Source organism: Symphalangus syndactylus, chromosome 23 (genome assembly GCF_028878055.3).
Source record: "Symphalangus syndactylus isolate Jambi chromosome 23, NHGRI_mSymSyn1-v2.1_pri, whole genome shotgun sequence".
Taxonomy (NCBI): Eukaryota; Metazoa; Chordata; class Mammalia; order Primates; family Hylobatidae; genus Symphalangus; species Symphalangus syndactylus.
Window position 1 is genome coordinate 37197365 of NC_072445.2, and position 25441 is coordinate 37222805.

At 51.2% G+C, this 25441-nt stretch overlaps 1 protein-coding gene across 1 annotated transcript in view; it reads right to left on the reverse strand.

The window, feature by feature from the left end:
* Nucleotides 1–15455, reverse strand: part of PACSIN1 (protein kinase C and casein kinase substrate in neurons 1) — a 69598-nt gene extending 54143 nt beyond the window's left edge. Inside the window, exon 1 of the mRNA XM_055263511.2 lies at nucleotides 15167–15455. The gene's annotated coding sequence lies outside the window, so the exon portion shown is untranslated. The remainder of the gene's footprint in view (nucleotides 1–15166) is intronic.
* Between the last annotated feature and the right edge of the window lie 9986 nt (nucleotides 15456–25441).

A 25441-nucleotide genomic window follows, 5' to 3' on the forward strand; every position in this document is an offset into this window, starting at 1 on the left:
TTTTAGACAGAGTCTCGCTCTGTCGCCCAGGCTGGAGTGCAGTGGCGCAATCTCGGCTTACTGCAAGCTCCGTCTCCCGGGTTCACGCCATTCTCTTGCCTCAGCCTCCCTAGTAGCTGGGACTACAGGCGCTCGCCACCACGCCTGGCTAATTTTTTGTATTTTTAGTAGAGAAGGGGTTTCATCGTGGTCTCAATCTCCTGACCTCGTGATCCGCCCACCTCGGCCTCCCAAAATGCTGGGATTACAGCCGTGAGCCACCATGCCTGGCCAAGCAAGGGCATTTTCAAAGACCCGTGTGAACGTATGAAAAAGATGTCAGAGGCCGGGCGCGGTGGCTTGTGCATGTAATCCCAGCACTTTGGGAAGCCAAGGAGGCTGGATCACTTGAGATCAGGAGTTTGAGACCAGCCTGGCCAACATGGTGAAATCCCATCTAAAGATACTAAAGATACAAAAATTAGCCAGGCATGGTAATGCACGCCTATAGTCCCAGCTACTCGGGGAGCTGAGGCAGAAGAATCACTTGAACCCGAGGAGGTGGAGGTTGCAGTGAGCCGAGATCATGCCACTGCACTCCAGCCTGGGCAACAGAGTGAGACCTTGTCTAAAAAAAAAAGAGTCCATTTGAAGAAGTTCCCACTGGCCAAAGATGAGACAATTTGAGCATTACTGAGAATAATGATTGCAAGTGCTAAAACACATCAAATTTATAAAAATCCATAATGATAATGAAAACTAAATTCTAAAAAAAAAAAAAAACAAAAAAAGTCTGCTAGTAACCACATACCTGCAAGAACGTGGACCACTGGGATTCTGCACACACTGCTTTGTGTAGGTGTGATTTGGTACAAGCACTCCGAAAAACAGTTTCACATTATCTATAAGGTTAAAGATCACATACCCTATGACCTAGTGATTCCATTCCTTTGCATAAACCCCGGAGAACTGCATGCATATGTTTACCTGGGGATATGTATAGAGCAGAAACTTTTTTATCTTATCCCTTCATGGAAGCCAGGAGAACTTTTCATAGTAGACACAAATCAGAAAAAAACCCTGATGTCTGTAAACAGACTGGACAAGTATATCATGGTTTATTCACATATTAGAAACTATTATATATAATGAAAAATGAGCCAGGTACAGTGGCTCATGTCTTTAATCCCAGCACTTTGGGAGGCTGAGGTGGGCAGATTGCTTGAGCCTGGGAGTTCAGGACCAGCCTGGGCAAAATAGGGAGTGCCCCATCTCTACAAAAAATTTAAAAATTAGCTGGGTGTGGTGGTGCACACCTGTGGTCCCAGCCACTCGAGAAGCTGAGGTGGGAGGATCATTTGAGCCCGGGAGGCAGAGGTTACACTGAGCCGTGATGGTACTACCGCACTCCAGCCTGGGCGACAGAGTGAGATCCTTTCTCAAAAAAAAAAATAAATAAAAAATAAAAAATAAACACAAAAGAAAAGAAAATGAAAGGACTGATGCTACAAATAACAACCTGGATCCTGGTAAAAAGAATATGTTAGTTTAAAAAAAGAACAAACTTTAGATGCCAGGAGTAGTGGCTCATGCCTGTAATCCCAGCACTTTGGGAGGCCGAAGTGGGTGGATCACCTGAGGTCAGGAGTTCGAGACCAGCCTGGCCAACATGGTGAAACCCCATCTCCATTAAAAATACAAAAATTAGCTGGGTGTGGTGGCGTGCGCCTGTGGTCCCAGCTACTATGGAGGCTGAGGCAGGAAAATCACTTGAGCCCCAGAGGCGGAGGTCACAGTGAGCTGAGATTGCACCACTGCACTCCAGCCTGGGCGACAGAGCAAGACTTTGTCTCAAAAAGTAATAATAATAATAAAATTAAAAACAAAATAAAAAAGAACAGACTTTAATGAATACATAATTCATTACTTAAAATTCAAAAAAACCAAGTGTGGTGGCTCCTGCCTGTAATCCCAGCACTTTGAGAGGCTGAAGCAGGAGGATCACTTGAGCCCAGGATTTCAAGTCCAGCCTGGACAACACAGGGAATCCCCATCTCTCTAAAAAATAAAATAAAATAAAAATAAATTTAAAAGGTAGCTGGGCATGGTGGTGCACTCCCGTGGTCCCAGCTTCTCAGAAGGCTGAGGTGGGAGGATTGCTTGAGCCCAGGAGGTTGAGCCCAAATGGGCCAAGATCACGCCATTGCACTCCAGCCTGAGCAAGACCCTGTCTCAAAAAAGAAAGAAAGAAAGAAAAATCAGAAAATTCAAAAAGAAACAGAACTCTTTGGTTTTGGATGCATACTTACGTGGTAAAACCAAAAACAAAGCAGTGAATAACCCTAACTATTTAGAATGGTGGGTTCCAGTGGGGGAGGGAGGGGCTTGTGATAGGAAAAGGTCTGAGGGGGTCCTTTGGTGCTGTGGCAATGTTCTGATTTTTTTTACCTACATGATGGAGACATTGGCTTTATATTAAATTTGTTAAAATGTTGCTATGGTTTGAGTGCGTCCCCTCCAAAACACATGTTAAAATCTGATTCCCAATGTGGCTGTGTTGGGAGGTAGGGCCTAGTGAGAGGTGTTTGGATTACGGGGCACTGCCCTCATGACTAGGTTAATGCCACCTTGCTGGAGCGCTGTGGGAACGGATTAGTTCCCACGAGAGCAGGCTGTTATAAAGTGAGCCCAGCCTCTCGTCTGTGTCTCTTTCGCACTTGCCCACTTGTCACTCTGGCACCTGCTCCTGCCGTATTAGAATACAGCCAAGTGGTCCTCACCAGAGGCCAAGCAGACCCGGCGCCATGCTGCTTGGACTTCTCAGCCTCCAGAATTGTAAGCCAAATAAGCTCCTTGTCCTTTTAATTTACCTGGGCTCAGGTATTCTGTTATAGCAACACAAAAAAGACTAAGACAAATATACAAATGTACAAATGTACAACCTGTTTTATATGTGTTTACATTTTTTTAAAGGAAAAAATATTCACTGGTCACCATTGGAGGTTGCTACAGCACCAACTCATTTCTTTAAAAATGGATAAATAGGCTGAGCGTGGTGGCTCACACCTGTAATCCCAGCACTTTGGGAGGCCGAGGCAGGAGGATCACAAGGTCAGGAGGTCGAGACCAGCCTGACCAACATAGTGAAACCCCATCTTTACTAAAAATACAAAAATTAGCCAGGTGTGGTGGCGCGTGCCTGCAATCCCAGCTACTCAGGAGCCTGAGGCAGGAGAATCACTTGAACCCAGGAGGCGGAGGTTGAAGTGAGCCGAGATCATGCCACTGCACTCCAGCCTGGGTGACACAGCAAGACTCCATTGCAAAAAAAAAAAAAAAGATAAATAGGCTCGGCGTGGTGGCTCACGCTTGTAATCCCAGCACTTTGGGAGGCCGAGGAGGGTGGATCACGAGGTCAAGAGTTCAAGACCACCCTGGCCAACATAGTGAAACCCCATCTCTACTAAAAATACAAAAAATTAGCCGGGCACGGTGGCACGTGCCTATAGTCCCAGCTACTTGGGAGGCTGAGGCAGGAGAATCGCTGGACCCTGGGAGCCGGAGGTTGCAGTGAGCCAAGATAACGCCACTGTGCTCCAGCCTGGGTGACAAAGCGAGACTTTGTCTCAAAAAAAAAAAAAAGGATAAAGGGGCTGGGCATAGTGGCTCATGCCTGTAATCCCAGCACTTTGGGAGGCTGAGGCGGGAGGATTGCTTGAGCCCAGGAGTTCAAGACCAGCCTGGGCAACATGGGAAGACCCTGTCTCTACAAAAAAAAAAAAAAAAAAAAATGGCTAGGCTTGGTGGCGCACAGCTGTAGTCCCAGCTACTGGGGAGGCTGAGTTGGGAGGATGCTCAAGCCCAGGAGGTTGAGGCTGCAGTAAGCCAATATCATGCCACTGCAGCCTGGGTAACAGAGTGAGACCCTGTCTCAAAAAGCAAACAAACAAAAAAAGGATAAAGTGAAGGAATGGAACCTTTATCCTCCAGTATGCACCGTGTTTCAGAATAACAAAATAGGTGAAGAGGAATAGTTCTTTTTAGAAGTCTAGCTCATAAATGCAAACAAAACGATCAAATTAGAAAAAAAATAACCATCTGGAGAAGAGAAAATATGACAGAAATCGGACTTGTGCTTGCAGTAAAGATGAGATGGCCAGAGCCCTTAGGAGTCCTCATCTTTCTGTGCCCCTGGTCCCCCAGCTGTTGCAGGGAGTGCCTGTTCCCTGCAGACCACAGCACCCCAGCAGGCCACACCCACAGTGAGATGGACATGATTTCCTTTCTTTCTTTCTTTCTTTCTTTCTTTCTTTCTTTCTTTCTTTCTTTCTTTCTTCTTTCCTTTCTTTCTTTCTCTCTTTCTTCTCTTTCTTTCTTTCTTCTTTTTCTTTTTCTTTTTTTTTTTAATACAGACAGCATCTCCCTATGTTGCCCAAGTTGGTCTTGAACTCCTGGACTCAAGCGATCCTCCCGCTTTGGCCTCCTAAAGTGCTGGGATTACAGGCATGAGCCACCATGCCCGGCCTGGACATGCTTATTTGCATATGTTTCGCATACAAAATTCACACAAAGATTCCCGAAGTTCTGCCAAGAGAGGCACAGTCCCTCAGTGCAGCCCCTGGAGGAAGCCCTCAGGGCTGAGGTTTGGAACAGAGTGCTGGCCTCCTCTGCCACAGCCCAAATGAGCAATGGTCAGAGAGGCCTGAGGGCCAGGGAATGAGGGGGTCCTAGGGAGAGAAGGGAAATCCCGAGCTGACACAGGCCTGGAGTGCCCACCCCCGAACTACTGCCTCATAGATGCCCATTACCAAGGCAGTCCTGGGGGGTGCCCTCTCCACCCTTACATTCCTCAGGTGGCAATTTTGTGATTTGGTTGCTCCCTGTCAGGATTGTCTTGGCCCTGTTTGGCAGGAAAGAAGGAAGTCCCCTGTGATTTGCCACCCGCCCCCGGCCCTGTCCAGGGGCCCCCAAGCCGAGCCAAGCCAGCTTTGCAGCTTACCAGGCCAGCTGGTGCAAGGGGGAGGGGCCACCAACACCCAGGCCATGCTGGGGCTGGCAGAACGGCCCACCCAGCTGTCAGGGCCAATGACAAGGGGCTGGCAAGGGGGCAGAGGCAGGGATCCTGGGCCCTGTAGGGTAGGGGAGGCCTCCTATCAGAGGTGCCCCATCTGGGGCAAGGCCAAGTGGGGCAGGTGAGATGGTGGCCAGTCATCCAACACCTGGGGAGCAGGCAGCAGTGGCAGCCCAGTGTCTGATGGAGCTGATGATAGAGGTGACACCAGATATCCTGCTGGTGGAGGGGGGAGAGAGTGTGGGGAGGGCTGGGGAAGGGGCTGCAGGAAGCAGGAGAGCCAAATTCAGCCCCGTGCTTTCGAATCCCAGCTCTATCACACGCTTGCTGAGAGATCTCGGCTGGGAGCTGCAAGTCCCTCTGCAGCCTCAGCTTACCCATCTGAAGATGGGGTGCTGTGAAGGCGAAGGGGAGCCTGGCACAGTGCTAGCACATAGTTCATGCTCAACAGACATGGTGTTGTCATTATGGAAGCTGGGACTCCTGAGGGCTCAGTACGGGTAACCACGGTGGTGGCAGCTAAATACTGGGCAGATCCACCGACTGGCAACTCCAGGGACAAGGACAAAGTGTGTGTCATTCACTGCTGAATGGCCCGACGCCTAGTTCAGCACACAGCACACCACACGCAATACATATTCATTTAACATTCAAAGGATGAACGCGTGAGAGTAAAACTACAAACCAGCAGCCACTAAGACGATTTGCCAGCTAACCAGAGGATCCCGTGTAAGGATCTGAGCTTAAATATAACCCCTTCCTGGCTGTGCAACCTCAAGCAAGTCATTTCAGCCCTAAGAACCTCAGCTTCCTCCTCTAGGAAATGGGAGTAATGATCATTAATAAATACCATCCCCACAGGCTTGTGGCAAGGCTCAAAGCAGAAATGGATACGGAAGTAGAGGGGGTACTGCCAGTGTCGTTCTATCAGGTGGGGTACCCATCTCTCAGCAGCTGTGGGTGCTGGCTGCTAACAGCTCACAGCTGCCCCCTTCCCCTGAGAGCTGCCCTCGGCTTACAGGAGCTGCCTCATCTGGAGATGCAGGGGGAGGCTAGGCCCTTCCCTGGGAGCAGCTTGCAGACAATGACCGCCTGCTAAGGGGCTACAAAGGCCTGGCCCCTTGTCTGGAGGAAGGTAACCCTGTGAGACTTGCTGTTCACGATCTAGAGCTCTCCGTGGGATCCTAGCTGTAAGCACATCTTTTCCCGCTCTAATATGAGCATGCCTGCAATAAATCATTTGCCCGGGAATCCTTGTCTCAGCTCTGCTTCTAGAAGACCAGACCTGAGACAGGAAATATTTTGTAAACAATGACACACTAGGCACAAATATGCGTTTTAAAAAAATTTTTTTTTTAATTTTAGGAAACATTGAAAGTAGAGGAGCTAGCAATGTGAGAGGAGGAGGCAGTCAGCTCTGTGGGCAGGGGTGAGGGGCAGGGGAAGGCCAATCATGCTGCTCTGCCCCCACCCAAACCCTGCCTTCATGGAACGCTTGGGCAGGTAAGGGAGACAGACAAGAAACCAACAAGAGCATAATGTCAGGGATAAGTGCTATGAAGATGATAAAGTAGAATCAGGGGATGGGGGACAACGAGGGCTGTTTTTGATGAGGTGGTCTGGGAGGCCTCTCTGAGGGGGTGATGTAGGTGGAGATGTGAACATCATGAGCCATGCAGGCCTTTGGGGAACAGAATTCCAGGCATAGGGAATAGGAGTGCAAAGGCCCTGGGGCGGGGTGTTTGATGGGTCCAAGAAATGACCTGGGGATCAGTGAGGCTAGGATGTATGAGAGAAGGTCTGAGGTATTGGGCAGCCGGATCACATAGGGCCTTGTAGGCTATTATAGGGCTTTTTTTTTTTTTTTTCTGAGACAGAGTCTTGCTCTGTCGCCCAGGCCAGAGTGCAGTGGTATGATCTCAGCTCACCGCAACCTCCACCTCCCAGATTTGAAGGATTCTCCTGCCTCAGGCTCCCGAGTAGCTGGGACTACAGGTATGTGCCATCACGCCTGGCTAATTTTTGTAATTTTAGTACAGATGGGGTTTCACCATGTTGGCCAGGCTGGTCTCAAACCCCTGACCTCAGGTGATCCACCCACCTCGGCCTCCCAAAGTGCTGGGATTACAGGTGTGAGCCACAGTATCTAGCCTGTTATAGGATTCTGGGCTTTATTCTGAATGGGAGGGGAGTCATTGAAGAGCTTTAGCAGAGGAAGGATGTTATCTGATTTAAGTTTTAAAGGACCTTTGGCTGGTGAGGCAAGGACGGGGCAGGAAGACCAGGTAGAGGCTGCTGCAAACATCTAGGAGAGAATAGTGGAGGCTGAGAAGGGAAGGCAGCAATGGAGGTGATAAGAAGTGGGTGGATTCTGGGTGTTTTGAATGTAGAATTGAAGGACTTGTTGATGACTAGATGAGGTGTCAGAGACAGACAAATCCCAATTTACAGAGAGGACAGAAGAACATACTAAATAACACCACAGGGATGCAATCAACAAAATCCAGTCTGCAGGAAACACAGCAGGACAAACCACCTGCTTTTTCCCATAGATAAACTGCAAAAGTGTAAGAAAAGATGGAGAGGAGAACTGTGGATTCAAAGAGACTAAGACATATCAACCAATCACAATGTGTGAACCTTACCTGGAACTTGATTTAAACAAACTATTTAAAAAACAAAAAGACATGTCTGAGACAATAGGGAATGTGAATACTAAGTGAATATTTGACTATATAAAGGAATTAATACTTCTTAGGTGTAATAATGGTATTGTGATTACATTAGAAAAGTCCTTATCTTTTAGAGAAATATCTTGATTGAGAGGAGACTGGACATGTGTTGGTATCTGCTGATGCTAAGCCATGAGTATATGACTGTTATATGACATTTTCTCTACTTCTGTAAATGCTTATAATGTTTCACAATAAAAAGTGTGCAAATAAAAGAAGAGGAAACAGAATCCAAGGGAGGAGGTTGAGTGGCCCTAGGCCCCTCAGTGAGTCAGTGTCAGGGCCAGGACCTTAGCCTGGACCCCCAACCCCCAGCCCTCCAGCCCTGCCTTGGCTGCCCCTCTTGTCCTCAGTGGCTGGTCAAGGCTAGACCGCGGGAACCGAGTGATGAAATGTGTGACCTCAGGGAAGGCCCAGATTGGGCAGAGTGGAGCTGAGGTATGCAGGGTCTTTGCCAGGCCCTGCAAGGAGAAGCAGCCCTGGGCCACCTGTCCCACAAGGTCCAATGAGGCTGATCATTTAAAATGCCCTGCAGCAGCAATCCAAGCTGGCTGCCCCACCAGCCTCATGGCCCATGTCCTCCCTTGTGTTCCTATGCTGATTTCCTCCCCAGCCCCTGAGCCCACCACTCACATTCCAGCCTTTGCATCTTTGTCCCTGCTGTCACTCTGCTGTCACCACCCCCCGCCCCCCACCCCATCTCTGGATCTGACCATCCTTTCCTTCCAGGTCTGCCTTCTGCAGAAGACAACCCTCCTTCAGTCTTCCAGAACACACTTGCCTCCAGTCTCTGAGACAAGAGATTATCCCTATTCCTCGACGACAGGTGCTGAGGCACAGAGGCTCACAAGCACAGCTTCTGGAGCCAGACTGCATGGCTGTGAATCTGGCTCAGCCACTTTCTCACTGTGTAACCTCAGGCAAGTTACTTAACTTCAGTTGCCCCATCTGTAAAATGGGGATAACCCCATGAGGTTACTAAGAGGACTAAATGAGTTATAAATATGGATAAATAAAAGAGTGCCTGGCACATGTCAGGGATCCCTGGCCCCTCCTTTGTGCCCCTACAAGACTCCCCAGGGCTACGCAACCACCACTTTGCCAGATACCCCACTTCTGCCATACTCCTTCTGCAGCCCTCCTGATACCCAGATGTTACCTTACCTTACCCCCTTTCCCATCCTGCCGGGTTTCAGGCACCACAAGTCTGGAGGATGGAGAGGGGAAATAAGCCCATGAGGGGACCAGTTAGGAACCAGCCATAAATAAAAACTCTCCAAACACACGTGGCAGCATGTGACTCAAATGCCATCAGATTAAGGGGAACGGAGTTTACGTGCTCATTTTTTTAGCTTTCTAAGAAAAAAATTCCCAGTATCATCAAGTGCAGTTTTAATTTTTTTCTTTAGGAGTAATGATATTTGTTTATAAAATGCAAACAGCACAGAATGGCTGAAACAAAGAGGACGCATTCTCCCTCCATCCCGGCAATAGGCCTCCCCCCAGAGGTAAGCTCTAATCACAATCAGGTATGCAGCCTTCTACACATTGTTATGTAAATATGAACACAGAGGAACATATGTACATGTACTTTAAAAATTGCATCATACTACACACATTGTTCTACAAAGCCACTTGCTTTAACTTATTAGTACTTTGTGACCATATTTACACACTGGTAATAAGCTCCGCCCCGTCTTGTCTTAGTGTCCCCAAGCACCTAAAGTGGTGCCTGGCAGGCAGCGACATTCAGAGATCCGTTGACTAAATCCCAGAACGAACCACTGCCTGAAATCACAGCGTACAAAGAGGTCTTGACTTTGTCACTGGTCCTCCTGACAGACATCTAGCTTCGCTACACTGACTGTCTCTGCCCAGCTAATCTTTGCACACTGCTCAGAGTGTACCTGTGGGATAAGTCCCAAAAAGTGGAATTGCCAAGTCAACACTGTGACCGCCGTTGCCAAAAACACAGCGCTAACGTATGCTCCCCAACTGACGTGAGAGTTCCAGTTTCCCACGCCCTCCGCCAAATGAGAGCTTTCTTAGGATGAGGACTTTTATTTCTTAAATGGATTAACCCTTTTTAGTGATTCCACCCTTGATCACCACATCTCCCTTTGTCTCACTTGCATAAACGAGAAAACTATTGTTTTATTATTTCTCAGCAGCACCAAGGAGCCAAAATCCATAAATAAGGGACTACTTTCTAGCCAGTATAGAAAGTTAACAGATGGGAAATTTGGAACAGCTCACCTGTTTCTAAAAATGGATGTGTTAACGTTTTAAAACTGTCAACTTCAAACAAGTATCTATTGATTCTTCCCCCACACTCAAGAAGAGAAAATTCTCACCCTCTCTTTCCACTCCTCCCTATCCCAGCCTACAGTGGCCACATTTAGTCAATAAAAATTCAGGGCCAGACGCGGTGGCTCATGCCTGTAATCTCGGCACTTTGCAAGGCTGAGGCGGGCAGATCACTTGAGTTCAGGAGTTTGAGACCAGCCTGGCCAACATGGTGAAACCTCATCTCTACTAAAAATACAAAAATTAGCTGGGTGTGGTGGCAGGCACCTGTAATCCCAGCTACTCAGTAGGCTGAGGCAGGAGAATTGCTTGAACCTGGGAGGCAGAGGTTGCAATGAGCCTAGATTGCAGCCTTGCACTCAAGCCTGGGCGACAAGAGCAAAACTCCATCTCAAAAATAAACAAATAAATAAAAATAAAATAAAATAAAAATTCAGGACACCTAGTTAAATCTGAATTTCAGATCAATGACAAATACAGTTTTTTATTAAAAATATGTCCTATGCAATGTTTGGGATATACTTAGACTAAAAAACAACAAAAACACATTTGTTGTTTTTCTGAAATTTAAAATTACCTGAGTATCCTGCATTTTATATAGAAAGACTACCCTAGCCCCTACCCAGCATTTTAATATCAAGTTATTTTTAGCCTGGACAACAGAGTAAGACCCCATCTCTACAATAAAATTAAAAAATTAGCCGGGCATGGTAGCACTCAGCTACTCAGGAGGCTGAGGTGGGAGGATCCCTTGGGCCTGGGAGGTCAAGGCTGCAGCGAGCTATGATGGTGTCACTCACTCCAGCCTGGGTGACACAGCAAGACCCTGCCTCTAAAAAGAAAATAATAATAACAATATCGAGTGATTTTAAAATAATAGCCAAGGTAGGCCGGGCATGGTGGCTCACGCCTGTAATCCCAGCACTTTGGGAGGCCAAGGCGGGTGGATCACGAGGTCAGGAGTTCAAGACCAGCCTGGCCAAGATGGTGAAACCCTGTCTCTACTAAAAATACAAAAATTAGCCGGGCGTGGTGGTGAGCGCCTGTAATCCCAGCTACTCAGGAGGCTGAGGCAGAGAATTGCTTGAACCCGGGAGGCAGAGGTTGCAGTGAGACGAGATCGTGCCACTGCCCTCCAGCCTGGGCCACAGAGTGAGACTCCGTCTCAAAAAATAATAATAATAATAATAGCCAAGGCCTCCCCTGCCCTCCCAGTTTTCAGGTATCCTGCAGCCCCTCACACCCAAGGTTGAGGTCTTCAGAGGCAGCACCCAGGGGAGGGTGGAGGGGAGCCCCCGACCCCAGTCTCCAGCCCAGCCCTCCCCTCCAAGCCACCCTGTCCCTGGCTGGAAACCAGCCACAAAGTGTCCACAGCAGGTGGGTCTGAAGTGGCTCATGGGTTTTCTTCATTTGGCTTTCCAGTACATTCTAAATTGCTCCCCACAGACACGCTCCCTTTCTGGAAACGGCACCAGCAACTTCCCTGGCATTAGAGGTCCTGTCTCCCCAGAGCCAGCTGAGGCCAGGCTCCAGTTGATCTTGTCCCTTCAGCCCACCTCTGGGTTCCTCCCACCCCATCTTTCCTGGTGATGAACACTATCTGTTGCCCCAGGGGGTGGGTGCTGTCAGCAGGCGACCTCAGTGGGCAGATGCTTCAGGGACTGCTGCTACCACAGAGCCACCTGCTGGAAGGCATGCCCAAACCCAGTGCCTGACGGGCACAGGATGCTGGGGTCTAGGGCCTGAATCTCACAAGCAAATGGGCATGAACTGAAAGGCCACTCTAGCCCCAGGGCACCCTGTTGCCTGTTGGGACTACATCAGAGTCCACTTCCGCTTCATCCAATCCCACTTCCTTCCCTGCTTTCCACAGTGAAGCTCCGGGACCCCTCCTCTACCTGCCTGCCAATCCTCACGGCTACTTCCTGGGACCCTGACCTGCCCCCAAAGTCCCCAGCCCAGACCTCCCCTCTGGTCCATCCTGCCCCTGGCTGGAAACCAGCTATGAAGTGCCCATGGTGGGTGGGTCTGATGTGGCTAATGGGCTTCCTTCATTCGGCTTTCCAGTATATTCTAAATTGCCCACAGCAAACCTATATTACTTTGGTAATAAGAAAAAATAATAAAAGCTATTTTTCTTTAAGAAAAAATGTAAAACCAAACCAAGCAGCATCCTTCTTATCTGGTATACCCACTCCTCCCCCAACCCCTCCACCTGGTTCCCCAGGGAGGGTCCCCCAGATTAGTGAATGCCCCCACGCCTAATGTCCTCTCCTGTCCCTTCTGTCCTTCCAGACCTGCAGCCAGTTTCACTTCTCCAGGGAAGGCTTCTCATTCTTGCTGTAGGGATACCTGCAAACTTCTGAATGGGTCCCTCATCTCCTAATGGGAGAAGAATGCAAAATATGTCCTGATATTGGTGAGGAGAGAAAGTAGATGATGGGACCAACAGTCACTCACTCACTCCACAAGCCAGAGCTGGGTCTACTCTGTGCCAGGCCATGGGGCCACTGGAAATAGCACATAGACTCTGCCCCCACAGACCCCACAGCCCAGCAGGGAGAGGACACTGCATGATGGCAGGGTTCCCAGGGGAGGCAGCCAGGCTGTGGGGAGGGGATCATGGGTGGGGCTCCCCGCCCAAGCTGGGGAAGCTTCTGGAGGGAAAAGGAGTCTCAGTGGACTCCCGAGGGTGAGAGGTTTGGGTGGGAAGGAAGAGGGAGAGGAGAAGACAGGAACAGCCTGTGCAAAGGCCTGCAGGTGACAGAAGCCCCACTTGCTTGAGGAACTGAAAGCAGCTCAGGGCAGACAGGGGGCAGAGGGAGGGCAAGAAGGGAGAGTCAGCCTGGGTGTGGGAATGGTGGCAGAGCCACGTTAGGGAGACTGCATGGCTGTCAAATAGCAACGCGGGCCACTGTGGAATGAATGAATGATTGAATGACTGAATGTGAACTCTGGGAAATAGCTGGCAACCTGAGGGAGGGGGTTGAGTCCCCTCTTGGGCTTTCCCTCTATTCCCCAGGACCAAAGAGCTTCCCAAACCAGACAGTTCTCTTTAGGCCCCTCCTAAGCCTGGAAATCTTGATGTCCTTCATAGACACAGGCCTGTGGCTAGGCCAGAACCCTTGTTGGCAGCCTCTTCCTCTGGAGTGGGTTTGCTCCTCCACACACTAGGGTCATGAGACCCCTGAGAGCTTGCTATGAAGACCCTAGAGGCCGAGGAAGGCCTGGCTTGGGCCTTCCCAGCTTCCCTGATGTTGACCTGGATTTTCCCAAGGGCTGGGACAGAGGCAGAGACTCTGGTCTAAAGTTGGCACCCCGGGAAGAAAGTGCCAACCCAGCGGCCTGAGGAGAGCCAGACCTTCACATCAGGCCTTCCCTCAAGCCAGGACCAGGCCTGGACACTCAAACCAGGGGCCCATAAGACCCTCTGGAGCCAGCAGGTTGCAACACTATCTCCAAAAGGCATAGCTGCCCATCAACTCCAGGCTTAGGAAGGGCCTAGCCAGGCATGGTAGCTCAGGCCTGTAATCCTAGCACTTTGGGAGGCCAAGGTGAGCAGATCACCTGAGGTTGGGAGTTCGAGACCAGCCTGACCAACAAGGAGAAACCCCGTCTCTACTAAAAATATAAAATTAGCCGGGCGTGGTGATGCACGCCTGTAATTCCAGCTACTCGGGAGGCTGAGGCAGGAGAATCGCTTGAACCTGGGAGGCAGAGGTTGTGGTGAGCTGAGACTGTGCCTTTGCACTCCAGCCTGGGCAACAAGAGTGAAACTCTCTCTCTCAAAAAAAAAGCAAGGGCCTACTAAAGAGAACCACCTGGTTTGAGTGCCTCTTTGGTCCTGGGGAATACAGAGAAAGCCCAAGAGGGGGCTCGACCCCCTCCCTCAGGTTGCCAGCTATTTCCCAGAGTTCACATTCACTCATTCAATAAGTCATTCATTCCACAAATTACTTGGTGCCAAACCCTGCTTTGGTGCAGGGGCAATGACAGAGATGAATCAGATTCCCAGCCTGAAGGTACTTCTGGTCTAGAAGGAGATGAACAAGACAAATAACCCAGCCACAAGGCAGTCCAAGAACATAGGGCAGGGGGCAAGGATCTCACCTGGGGTATCAGGGAAGCTGCTGGAGGGGGTGGCTTGAGAGTGATGATTTGGACTTGTGATAGAAAGGCCAGGATGGAGGATGGAAGAAAAATCACTGACAGTCCTGTTTGCACCCCAGCTGTGCCAGGGGCTGGGGCAATGTGGGTTATTTATGGTTGTGCCTAGAAATAAGCGGCCATATGTGTCACTGCCTATGTGGTGCAGAGCTGTGCTGTTGTGGGTAGGGGCAGCTGGGGCTTGAAGCTGGGTCTGGCCAAGCTCCCGGGTTTGCCACCACATCTCCTACACCCTGACGACCCTTTAACCTTTTCACAGCCTCTTGTAAGGTGAAAATAAGGGGCAGAGACAGCTCTAACAGGCAGCAAGTGGCCTGGGGCTTGCAGGGGAGGGCAGTGCCCAGCAGCCCATGGCTTCTCTATCTGCGGGTCTTTTAGCATCATCGCCTCCTTCATGCCTCCTCCCCCCTCCCCGCTCCCATCCCAGCTGTGGGGGAAGGGGTAGGGGACAGAAGGAAATACCTTTAACCATAAGCCAGACAGGCATCAGCTGCTGTGTTTCTCCCCAGCCCACTCTGATCCATAAATAGCCTATGCACCAAGCTGCCACCAGCCCACCCACCCCTTCTGGTAGCAGTCCAGAGACCCGGACCACCCGGGCCCAGGCCCCAGCTTCCCAAGGAACCTATTTCCGGGGCTTTTCCTGGGGTAAGGGCCTCCGTTGCCGGCTCGCTCCCCCAAGGGACCCAGCGCAGGGCATCCTGGCACTGCCTGGGTGATGCCCGCGAACTCTGTCCCCTGAAGGCATCCCCGGACGCGCACCCGCTTCTCTCCAGGCAACTGCCCAACCCTGCCCGGGCTCTGGCCCAGGGAGATGTCAGTCCCGGCGCCCACTTCCAACACGCACTCCCTAACTGGACACCCGCACACACAACCCCCCCGCCCTCTATTCAAGGGCCAGACCCCCTACCTGGGAGCAGGAGCGCCGGGCACCATCGGCGGCGCCTCGGGGCGAAGCAGTACGTCTGGACCCGGCCTCAAGCCCGGCCGACTTCCCGGGGGAGGAGGGGGCTGGCGCTGCCGCCGCCACCGCGTCGCTCTGGGATCTCGCCGGGGCTGCGGGAAGGAGGAAGGTCAGAGCCGAGGCGGAGTGGGGGGAAGGATGAGGAGGAGGCGTGCACAGAGCAGCGCAGATTAGAGAGGCATTTTTAGCGAGCCAATGGTAGCGCGGGCAGGGCGGCGCGGTGGCTGCGCAGGTGGACGCGCCGCGGCTGCCGGGGAGGCAGCAACCAGTTTGGCAGGCGCCGGGGGTGGCGGGTGGCGGGTGGGGTCAGGCTCCCCGCTGCTTCAGCCGACCCCTGCCCCAGCAGTCTTGCCTGGCTCCCTCTTCCGGGGGCTGCCCGCGGCTCCGCGCGTGCCGGGAGCCCTCCCGTGCGCCCTCCTCCCCAGCCCTCCCAGCTGGCGCGCTCGGAGCCCGGGATGTTGCTCCCTGCCTCTCTCCCCATCTCCCCATCGCCTTGGCCTTTCCTCCTCTTCCGAGCCTCGGCGTCCCTTGGTGCGTGCGGGTTCCTGTGTGGTGGGTGTGTTGAAGATGTGCGTGTGAGCTGACTTGGGAGCGACACCCCCTGCACCACCGCCCCACTGATGCCCATCCCTGCCCGCAGCTTCTGCCCTGTGACCCCATGGGGCAGGGTCGCTAACCCTCATGTCCTAGTTCCAGCAGGACCGGCTGTCGCCAGAGCAAACTCCAGGCCATGTCGTTGGAGCTCTCTAGGGGGCTTGGGGCCTAACAGGGGACCCTCAACGGCCTTCACTCTTCCGAACTTGAGCCCTGAATGCTGCCTGGAGCCTGGACGCTGCAGGGAGGAGCGGGGCACATACCTATTGAAGACCTGTTCTGTATCAGACACTGATGAGGGGCTGGGCTGCAGCAGAGGACAGAACAGACCAAAACTCTGCCATCTCATAGTTCACATGTGTGAGGGAAGATAGATACTCAATATCAGCAGCTAAGAGTGTTTTGTTTTGTTTTTGTTGTTGTTGTTGTTGTTTTGTTTTGTTTTGTTTTGAGACGGAGTTTCACTCTTGTTGCCCAGGCTGGAGTGCAATGGCACGATCTTGGCTCACCGCAACCTCCGCCTCCCGGGTTCAAGCGATTCTCCTGCCTCAGCCTTCCGAGTAGCTGGGATTACAGGCGCGAGTCACCATACCCAGCTCATTTTGTATATTTAGTAGAGATGGGGTTTCTCCATGTTGGTCAGGCCGGTCTCGAACTCCAGCCCTCAGGTGATCTGCCCGCCTCGGCCTCCCAAAGTGCTGGGATTATAGGCAGGAACCACTGTGCCGGGCCAAGCGTGTATTTTAAAGTGGTATGCACAGAGTGGAAAAATAAAGCCAGAGCTGAGAGCGGTGGCTCACGCCTGTAATCCCAGCACTTTGGGAGGCCGAGGTGGGCGGATCACGAGGTCAAGAGATCGAGACCATCCTGGCTAACACGGTGGAACCCCGTCTCTACTAAAACAAAAAATTAGTCGGACGTGGTCGCGGGTGCCTGTAGTCCCAGCTACTCTGGAGGCTGAGGCAGGAGAATGGCGTGAACCCAGTAGGCAGAGCTTGCAGTGAGCTGAGATTGCGCCACTGCACTCCAGCCTGGGCGACAGAGCGAAACTCCATCTCAAAAAAAAAAAAAAAAAAGAAAGAAAGAAAGAAAGAAAAGAAAAAATAAATAAATAAAAATAAAAATAAAGCTGTAAGAAGGGAAAAGAAGTGAAATTGCTCAGGACCAGAATGGGTCTCTGCCCTTTACATGTGTAGAGATTAGGGGGTGAGGGTGGTGGCTGAATTTGAATGTGAGCCCCTCAGGTAGGCATGCAGACTCTAGTATGCCACAGAGCTTACTACTCCCTATTGTTTGAGCCTGGAATAATCACGTTTATATTTCCTGACTTCCCTCTCCACATACTTCACCAGAGGCACTGAAATTCATGTCCCAGTGACCCAGGGCAATGCCTGAATGCAGTATTTATTCGTGCAATAAGAATTCTCTGAGCACTGACTGCATGTTAGGTGTTGGAGCGTGGGGCAACTCAACACCTAGCTGGGGAGGCCAGATGGTAGTATGTACCTCAAGGCTGACTAGGACAGCCAAGTGAGTGGACAATGTTCTGGAGAAGGTCAGTAAAAGGCTCTGGTTTAGGGCCATCCAGGAAGGCTTCCTGGAGGAGGCAGCATTCCAACAGGGTGACAAAGGTTAACTGGGATTATGATGAGCCAGACAGGGCAGGAGGCAGGGATGGATTGCTGGGAAAGGTCAGCAAGGCCAGGGGACATTTGGCAAGTGGCTAGGGCCGGGTCATGGAGCACTGCTGGACACCCTCTGTGCAAGGGGTATGCTGTTTGTTTCAGGCTGGTGAAGCCCCACCCCCCACTCCCACTCCAGCAGGTCCTGGTCCTAGCTGCCCTTACCCCAACCTAGAATTTCCCAGTAGCCCCAGAAGGAGGTGTGACGAGCATGTGGGTGGGTGGGGGGAACATCAACTTCACTCAGTTGCTTGCTTGCTGGGTGAACATGGACAGGTAACTCAACCCCTTGAGATTCAGCCTTTTCATCTTAATAGCCGTGTGGCAAGTTGCCTACTTGATGTGTTCCTTGGTTCCCCGGCTTGGAAAAGGGGCATGGCAACAGCACCTACCTCACAAGACAATTAGGTGAAGTGCTTAGCACATACGCACTCAGTTAATTTTGTTGTATTGATGATGATGATGATGATGATAATTACACTTGCCTCATAGGGTTATTGCAATTAGACAAAGAATGTAAGTCACCTAGCATAGTGCCTGGGACTCAGTAGGTGTGCCAAAATAATGGTACTATTATTATCATCAACTACATGCACCCCAAAATTTCTCCCTTTCTGATCTACCACAGTGGTATGAAATACCCCTCTTTAGACAGAGCTTTTTTTTTTTTTTTTCTTTTTTCAGACAGGGTCTTGCTCTTTCGACCAGGCTGGAATAAAGTGGTGCAATCACAGTTCACTGCAGCATCGACTTCCTAGGCTCAAGCAATCCTCTTCCACCTCAGTTTCCCAGATAGCTGGGGCTACAGGCGCATGCCACCACACCTAGCTAAATTTTAAAAATTATTTGTAGAGACAGGGTCTCCCTATGTTGCCCAGGCTGGTCTTGAACTCCTGGGCTCAAGTGAGTCCCCCACCTCAGCCTCCCAAAATGCAGGGATTACAGGCATGAGCCACCGTGCTTGGCCTACAAGGACTTTCTTAATGTAAAGAAGCTAATTCCCCAAGAGGCTCTTAAAGGACAATCTAGGTTGGATAGACTAACAATTGGCCCCTCCCCTACTAACACATTAGCCTGGCTCAATGTGTCATGAGGAGCTTTGATGTAGATGGAATGAAGCCCAGGCCTGGAAGGTTTTGAAAAGGCAGTGAAGTCCAGAGCACAGAACACTGACTGAGAGAGGACACTCGATGTTCCTCGGCAGCAGGCATTCGGTGGAGGATGGCAAGAGCAGGAAGAGGACGTTCACAGGGGACAGGGTATAATGCAGAGGGCACAGGGAGGACTCTGCCTTCACAGGGGTGGAGCCACTTGGGGACAGTGTGGAAGGGCAATGGCTGGTCAGACCTGATTGGGCAGAGGTAGGGAGAGGGAGGAGGTGGGTGGGGAGAGGGGTGAGGGAGGAGGTGGGTGGGGAGAGGGGTGAGGGAGGAGGTGGGTGGGGAGAGGGGTGAGGGAGGAGGTGGGTGGGGAGAGGGCTGAGGGAGGAGGTGGGTGGGGAGAGGGCTGAGGGAGGAGGTGGGTGGGGAGAGGGCTGAGGGAGGAGGTGGGTGGGGAGAGGGCTGAGGGAGGAGGTGGGTGGGGAGAGGGCTGAGGGAGGAGACTGAGCTGGGCTTACTCCTTTAGGAGTTGAGGCTTCCCCAAAGCTGAATTCAGACCTTCGCAGCCTCAAGCCCTGAAAAAATTAGAGTGGAACACACACACACACACACACACACACACACACCCCTGTCCTGTGTAATCTAAAATAAACTGTTATTTTAGGAATTGACACAACTTCCATGCTTCCTAAAATTAAACTAGCTTTCTTCTAGATTTTCTGTCGGCAAAACTTACGTTCATCAAAGATAAACTTTCTCTCTCCCTCTCTCTCTCTCCTCTCACCTCTTTCTCTTATTGTTTTGTGCCCCGCTCAGAGAATAAGACTTTCTCCCTTTTGCACAGCACTTTTCACTTTTTTTTTTTTTTTTTTTTTTGAGACGGAGTCTCGCTCTGTCACCCAGGCTGGAGTGCAGTGGCGCGATCTCGGCTCACTGCAAGCTCCGCCTCCCGGGTTCACGCCATTATCCTGCCTCAGCCTCTCCGAGTAGCTGGGACTACAGGCGCCCGCCACCACGCCAGGCTAATTTTTTGTATTTTTAGCACTTTTCACATCTTTTTTCTCCTCAATACACTTTTTTTTTCTTTTTTCTGAGACAAAGTCTTGCTCTGTTGCCCAGGCAGGAGTGCAGTGGCACGATCTCGGCTAACAGCAACCTCCGCCTTCCAGGTTCAAGCAATTCTCCTGCCTCAGCCTCTGGAGTAACTGGGATTACAGGCACGCACCACCATGCTTGGCTAATTTTTGTATTTTTAGTAGAGATACGGTTTCACCATGTTGGCCATGCTGGTCTTGAACTCCTGACCTCATGATCCACCCACCTTGGCCTCCCAAAGTGCTGGGATTACAAGCGTGAGCCACTGTGCCCGGCCTCAGTGCATTTTTTCTCAGTCCCATTAAGATCTGACTAGCCTCAGTTTCCATGGTACCTTCCTTCCCACTGAGAGCTTCGAGCCCTCCCTCCATCAGAAGCCTCCTCTGTTAGGCTGTCTGTACCATGGAGGGCAATGAGGCAGGCCTACAGACCTCCCCAGAGGAGCTTTCACACGCAGATATAACTTGTGGAAAGGACAGACCAGCACTGGACAAGCCTGTGAAGTCAACCAACCCATAAATGAATAATGGATGCTAATTAATATTGAATGTTTAGCCTAGGAGAGCAGGAGGGTGGTGGTAACGCTGTGAGTTCCCTTTTGTTCCATCCAACGTGAAAGGCTTCAAGGAGGAGGTGGAGTTTTGAGGAGTTTCTCTATTCTTACCACCTCTCTGGTTAAAAAGAAAGGACATGGATTTTTTTCCCGAATTTTGGCAGAGCAGGACTCTGAAGCCCAGAGACGGAAAGTGACTCATTCAAGGTCACACAGCGCATCCGTGACAGAGCTGGGGCTAAAAACAGATCTCCTGACTTCTGGTGCTGTCTTTGCCACATGATTCCTCCCCCGCAAACCTGCATGGAGGTGGGCAGGTCAGAGCGTGGAAAGCAGTTGGCCCAGTCACCCATTGTGGTGTTTTATTTTATGAGCTGCCTTTCAGCAGCACGCAGGGACATGGGCAGGACACCTCCGAGGCACAAAAGTACTTTAAAAACAGTCTCACAGCTCCTTCTGCCCTCGCCTTATCCTCCCACCAGCTGGCTTCACACCTGCAAATTGAGTGCCATCACCTGCCTGGTGGACAGAGGCTGTTGCCAGCTGTGTCCTGAATCCTGAACCAGGATGTCAGGAGCCTCAGAACTGTGCCTTCCTCAGTCCATGACTCATGGCTGGGAAGTTAGAAACTCCCTGAAGATGACATCGCACCTTGACAAGGCCCTCAGTCTTGGAAGGTGCCCAGAGTTAAGACCCAGACTCAGCCTACTCACCCCAGGACATACAGACACTGTGGCAAACATAGCCCTTTTCCTGGACCAGGTACTTTCTTTCTTTTCTTTTGAGATGGAGTTTCACTCTTGTTGGCCCAGGCTGGAGTGCAATGGCATGATCTCAGCTCACCGCAATCTCTGCCCCCTGGGTTCAAGCCATTCTCCTGCCTCAGCCTCCCAAGTAGCTGGGATTACAGGCGTGCGCCACCACGCCTGGCTAATTTTGTATTTTTAGTAGAGATGGGGTTTCTCCATGTTGGTCAGGCTGGTCTCAAACTCCCAACCTCAGGTGATCCGCCCACCTCAGTCTCCCAAAGTGCTGGGATTACAGGCGTGAGCCACCGCGCCCGGCCGTGGTACTTTCTAAGCTTTACACATGGAAACTACAGGGATGGGTCTGATTACCAGCCCCCATTTCACAGACAGGAGAACGGAGGCCCATAGAGGTTAGGTAACTTGCCTGAGGTCACAAAACTGGTAGGTGATAGAGCTGGGATTCAAACCCAGGCCGTCTTGTTCCAAAAGCCATGTTCATACAGCTAAGAAATCATACAGTTAGGGAAGAAGCAAATATTTACTAAAGGCATTACTATGCACAGGAGGAGTTTACATACTTGCCCTCATTTTACAACTGAGGAAACTGAGGCTCAATGGGTCCTTCGGGGGTGCCTCTCTCCAAGTATAAAAAGAGGACACTTGAGATTGTCCTGGGGGCAATGGCTCTGGAACAAGCCTCTATGGCCCAGATACCATTGCCACCTAGTGGCGTTGTACCTTAAACGCAAGCAGAATACCTAAGTGAAGGCTGGCCAGCAGGTTCAACACGTGACAGATTTTGTAATTTTTGTTTGCTTGTTTAGGATGCCAGTTAATTTTAACTTTCTTTTCTTTTCTTTTTTTTTTTGAAACGAGGTCCTGCTCTGTCTCCTAGGCTTGAGTGCAGTGGCACAATCATGGCTTGTTGCAATCTTCGCCTTCCAGGCTCAAGCAATCCTCCCACCTCACCCTCCCGAGTAGCTGGGACTACAGGCATGCACCACCGTGCCAGGCTAATTTTTGTATTTTCAGTAGAGACGGGATTTTGCCACGTGGGCCAGACCGGTCTCGAACTCCTGGTCTCAAGCCATCCACCCGCCTCAGCCTCCCAAAGTGCTGGGATTACAAGTGCGAGCCACTGCGCCTGGCCAATAATCATCTTTTATATTTAAGATGTGGTCTTGGGCAGAGTTCATCGTTAGTAATGTCATCCTCAAAATTAATGGTGGTGGGGGGCAGGGGAGAATCTGTACAAAGTATTGATTTTTCAGTTTTCCAAGAGCCTCCACATGCATTGTTACCTTTGACTCTTACCACACCAAACATTACTTTGACTCCTACTTGTTTTTTTTTAAATGAGAAAATGACTCATCCAAGGGGCATCAATTGAGCTGGTCTTTGAACCCAAGCCTGATGCCCGGAACCGGTATCTTGTAACTGGAGAGGTCCCACTGGGTCAAGCTCCCATGTCCCAGGCCCAGAGAGGCTGGGTGAGCTGCCCAAGGGTGCCAGTGGGTCCATGGCAGGCTTAGGCCTTAAGCCCTGGTGTCCAGAATTTTAGGGCTGAGTTCCTCTCCAATCCTGGGCTGTATTTCAACTTCTACTTCCTCCAAAGCAAATGCACCCAAGAAGAAAACAAAAGTTAAACAGAGGCACTGCCATGAAGCCGTTGGGCTGAGCAAATGATACCCCGGAGTATGACACATTGGCAGGTTAAGTACTTTGAACTAAAGGAAAGGCCTCCAAAGCAGCTTCGGAAACAAAGTCTGTCGCCCTTCTCTTGTGAGCTCCTGTCTCTCGCCCCTCTTTCTCCCCTGAGGAAGTCATAGAAACCAGAATTCCTCTTCTCCAAGGTGAGACATAGAAACTAGAACCCCTTTCCCCCAAAGCAAGCCATAAAACCTAGAAAGGTCACTCTCTCCCTTCTCTCCTGAAGACCCTCCTTCCAGAAAGGTCCTGCCCCAGACCCTGGGGGAAGGAAGGCTACACAGAGAGACCAAGATGAATCTGAACAGAACGCCTTGCTGGTGTTACAGGATCTTTGGGGTGTCGATTTTCTGGCCAGACACGGTGCCTTTGCCCGAGTTCTCATCCTGCAGTACACAGACAAGTGAAGGGTGAACGAGACGAAGATGAGCTTACTGAATGTTACAACAGCTCAGAAGAGACCCGCAGTGGGTAGCTCATCTCTGTAGGCAGGGTATCCCTCAGTTAAGTGTTCAGTTCTAAGCAGAGAGGAGGCCCTAGAGGGGGTAGCAGCTTTCAGCAGAGAGAGGAGCACCTCTCTGCAGCTGGTCATCGAGTCATCTCCAGCTATCAGCAGAGAGGGTAGTTCCTCTTGTCTCCAGCTCTAAGTAGAGAGGGTAGCTCCTCTCTGCAGCTGGTTGTGTCCCATCGTATCTCTGACCTCTTTGTTCTCTGGCTGTCCTCTGCCCTGCTCTGGCTGAGCCCAGGGCTTTTATAGACCTCAGAGGGGAGGAAGCACCTGCCGATTGGTCCAAGGGTGGCCATGGGTGGGCCGGAAGAGGCACCATGAGTCCCCACTCCAGTTTGCCGGGACTGGCAGCCTGGCCTCCAGCCTTCAGGCCCTCCCTAGCCTGAAGGTAGGGCCTTACCAGGAAACTGCCCCCTTCTGCCCAGGCTTCCTGCTGCCATTCATGGCCCTAGGGCTCAGCCCCAACCCTGCTCTGAGATCAGAGCAGGTGCCGGGAGAGGAGAGAGGCCAGGCAGTGGAAGCAGCAAACACCCTCGAGCCTGCAGGGACAGGGCGAGGCTGGGGGGCCTTCCTGGGGCCCCTGAGGGTGCATGCTGCAGAGACTCCTAGGTCCTGTGCTTGGAAGGGCAGCAGCTGCAGCTGTACCCTGGAGCTCCCAACCCACCAACTCGGAAGGGGCGGGGTACCTGCTTGTCCCCAGGGAGCGGGAGGCCCAGGTCTGCAGCTGTTGGTCAGGAGGCTGCAGCTGCACCCAGGAAGGCAGATCTTGTCTGCTCCTGGCCCCCTCCAAGAGCACAGGGAGGCTGGGATCCACAGCCGCAGTTTGGGTAACTGTAGCCCTGCCCAGGAGGGCAAGGGCTCCTGCCTGCTCCGTAGAGCAGGAGGCCTGGGTCTGCAGCCATGGTTTGGGCAGCTGCAGTGTCACCCAGGGAACTCCTGCCCCAACTCAGAAAGGGTGGGACCCCCACCAGCTCCATGAGTGTGCAGCCCCAGCCACGCCTCCCTGCTGCAGCCAGTGTGAGGGCAGCAGCCACTGCCATCACTGGGCTTCCCCTTTCAGTCTGTTACCACTAGATCATGCCCTTTTGTCCAATCCCATTTCTGCATGGCTGTCCATTTTTCTACCTAAGCTTAAAAACAGACCATTTTCCAGGGGTCTTTGGCCCTTCATTTCTGAAGGCTTTGTCAGTTTATGTGACAAAGTTTTATGTCACATAAAACCTTGATTAAATAAATGTGGTATGCTTTTGTCTTGTTAACCTGTCTTTTGCTATAGAGTGTTGGCATGATCCCTAGGATGGGTGAGGAAAGAGATCACACCTGTCTGCTCCTACAAGGCTCACAGCTGCAAAGCACCCCTTCCAGCCCATAATCTCTTTGCTGCTTTTCAGTCTGGGAGCACAGGGTCTTCTTTCCAACTGGGCCTTTTTCATCATGCAGCCAAGCATTAGGTCAAGGAGGAGAAAACCACAGTTCAGGCAGATCAGCCTGCTCATGCCCTGGCCCTCCTGCCTTCTGTCCCTTTTTCATGCTCCCCCTCTTCTCAGAGCCAGGAGGGCCCAGCCCAGATGAGATGGAATACATCACAGAGTTTAGAGCCAGGGGCTGCATCTGATTCTGGTTCCGCCGCCAACTCACCACATGACCTGGGATGGGACATCACCTCTCAGCCTTGGTTTCCTCACCAATGCAATGAAGGTGGATCGCAGCATGATATGTTGGAGCTGAAGCCTGAAAACCACCTAGGGCCAGGCGCGGTGGCTCAGACCTGTAATTCCCAGCACTTTGGGAGGCCGAGGTGGGCAGCTGACCTGAGGTCAGGAGTTTGAGACCAGCCTGGCCAACATGTTGAAACCGTGTCTCTACTAAAGATACAAAAATTAGCTGGGCGTGGTGACACACACCTATAATTAATCCCAGCTCCTCGGGATGCTGAGGTAGGAGAATTGCTTGAAACCAGGAGGCAAAGGTATTGCAGTGAGCCGAGATCATGCCATTGCACTCCAGCCTGGGCAACAAGAGTGAAAGTCAGTCTCAAAAATAAATAAATAAATTAATTAATTAAATGAAAATAAAAATAACTCACTTTGGGCTGGGTGTGGTGGCTCACGCCTATAATCCCAGCACTTTGGGAGGCCGAGGTGGGTGGATTACCTGAGGTCAGGAGTTGGAGACCAGGCTGGTCAACATGGTAAGATGCTGTCTCTACTAAAAATACAAAAATAAGCCAGTT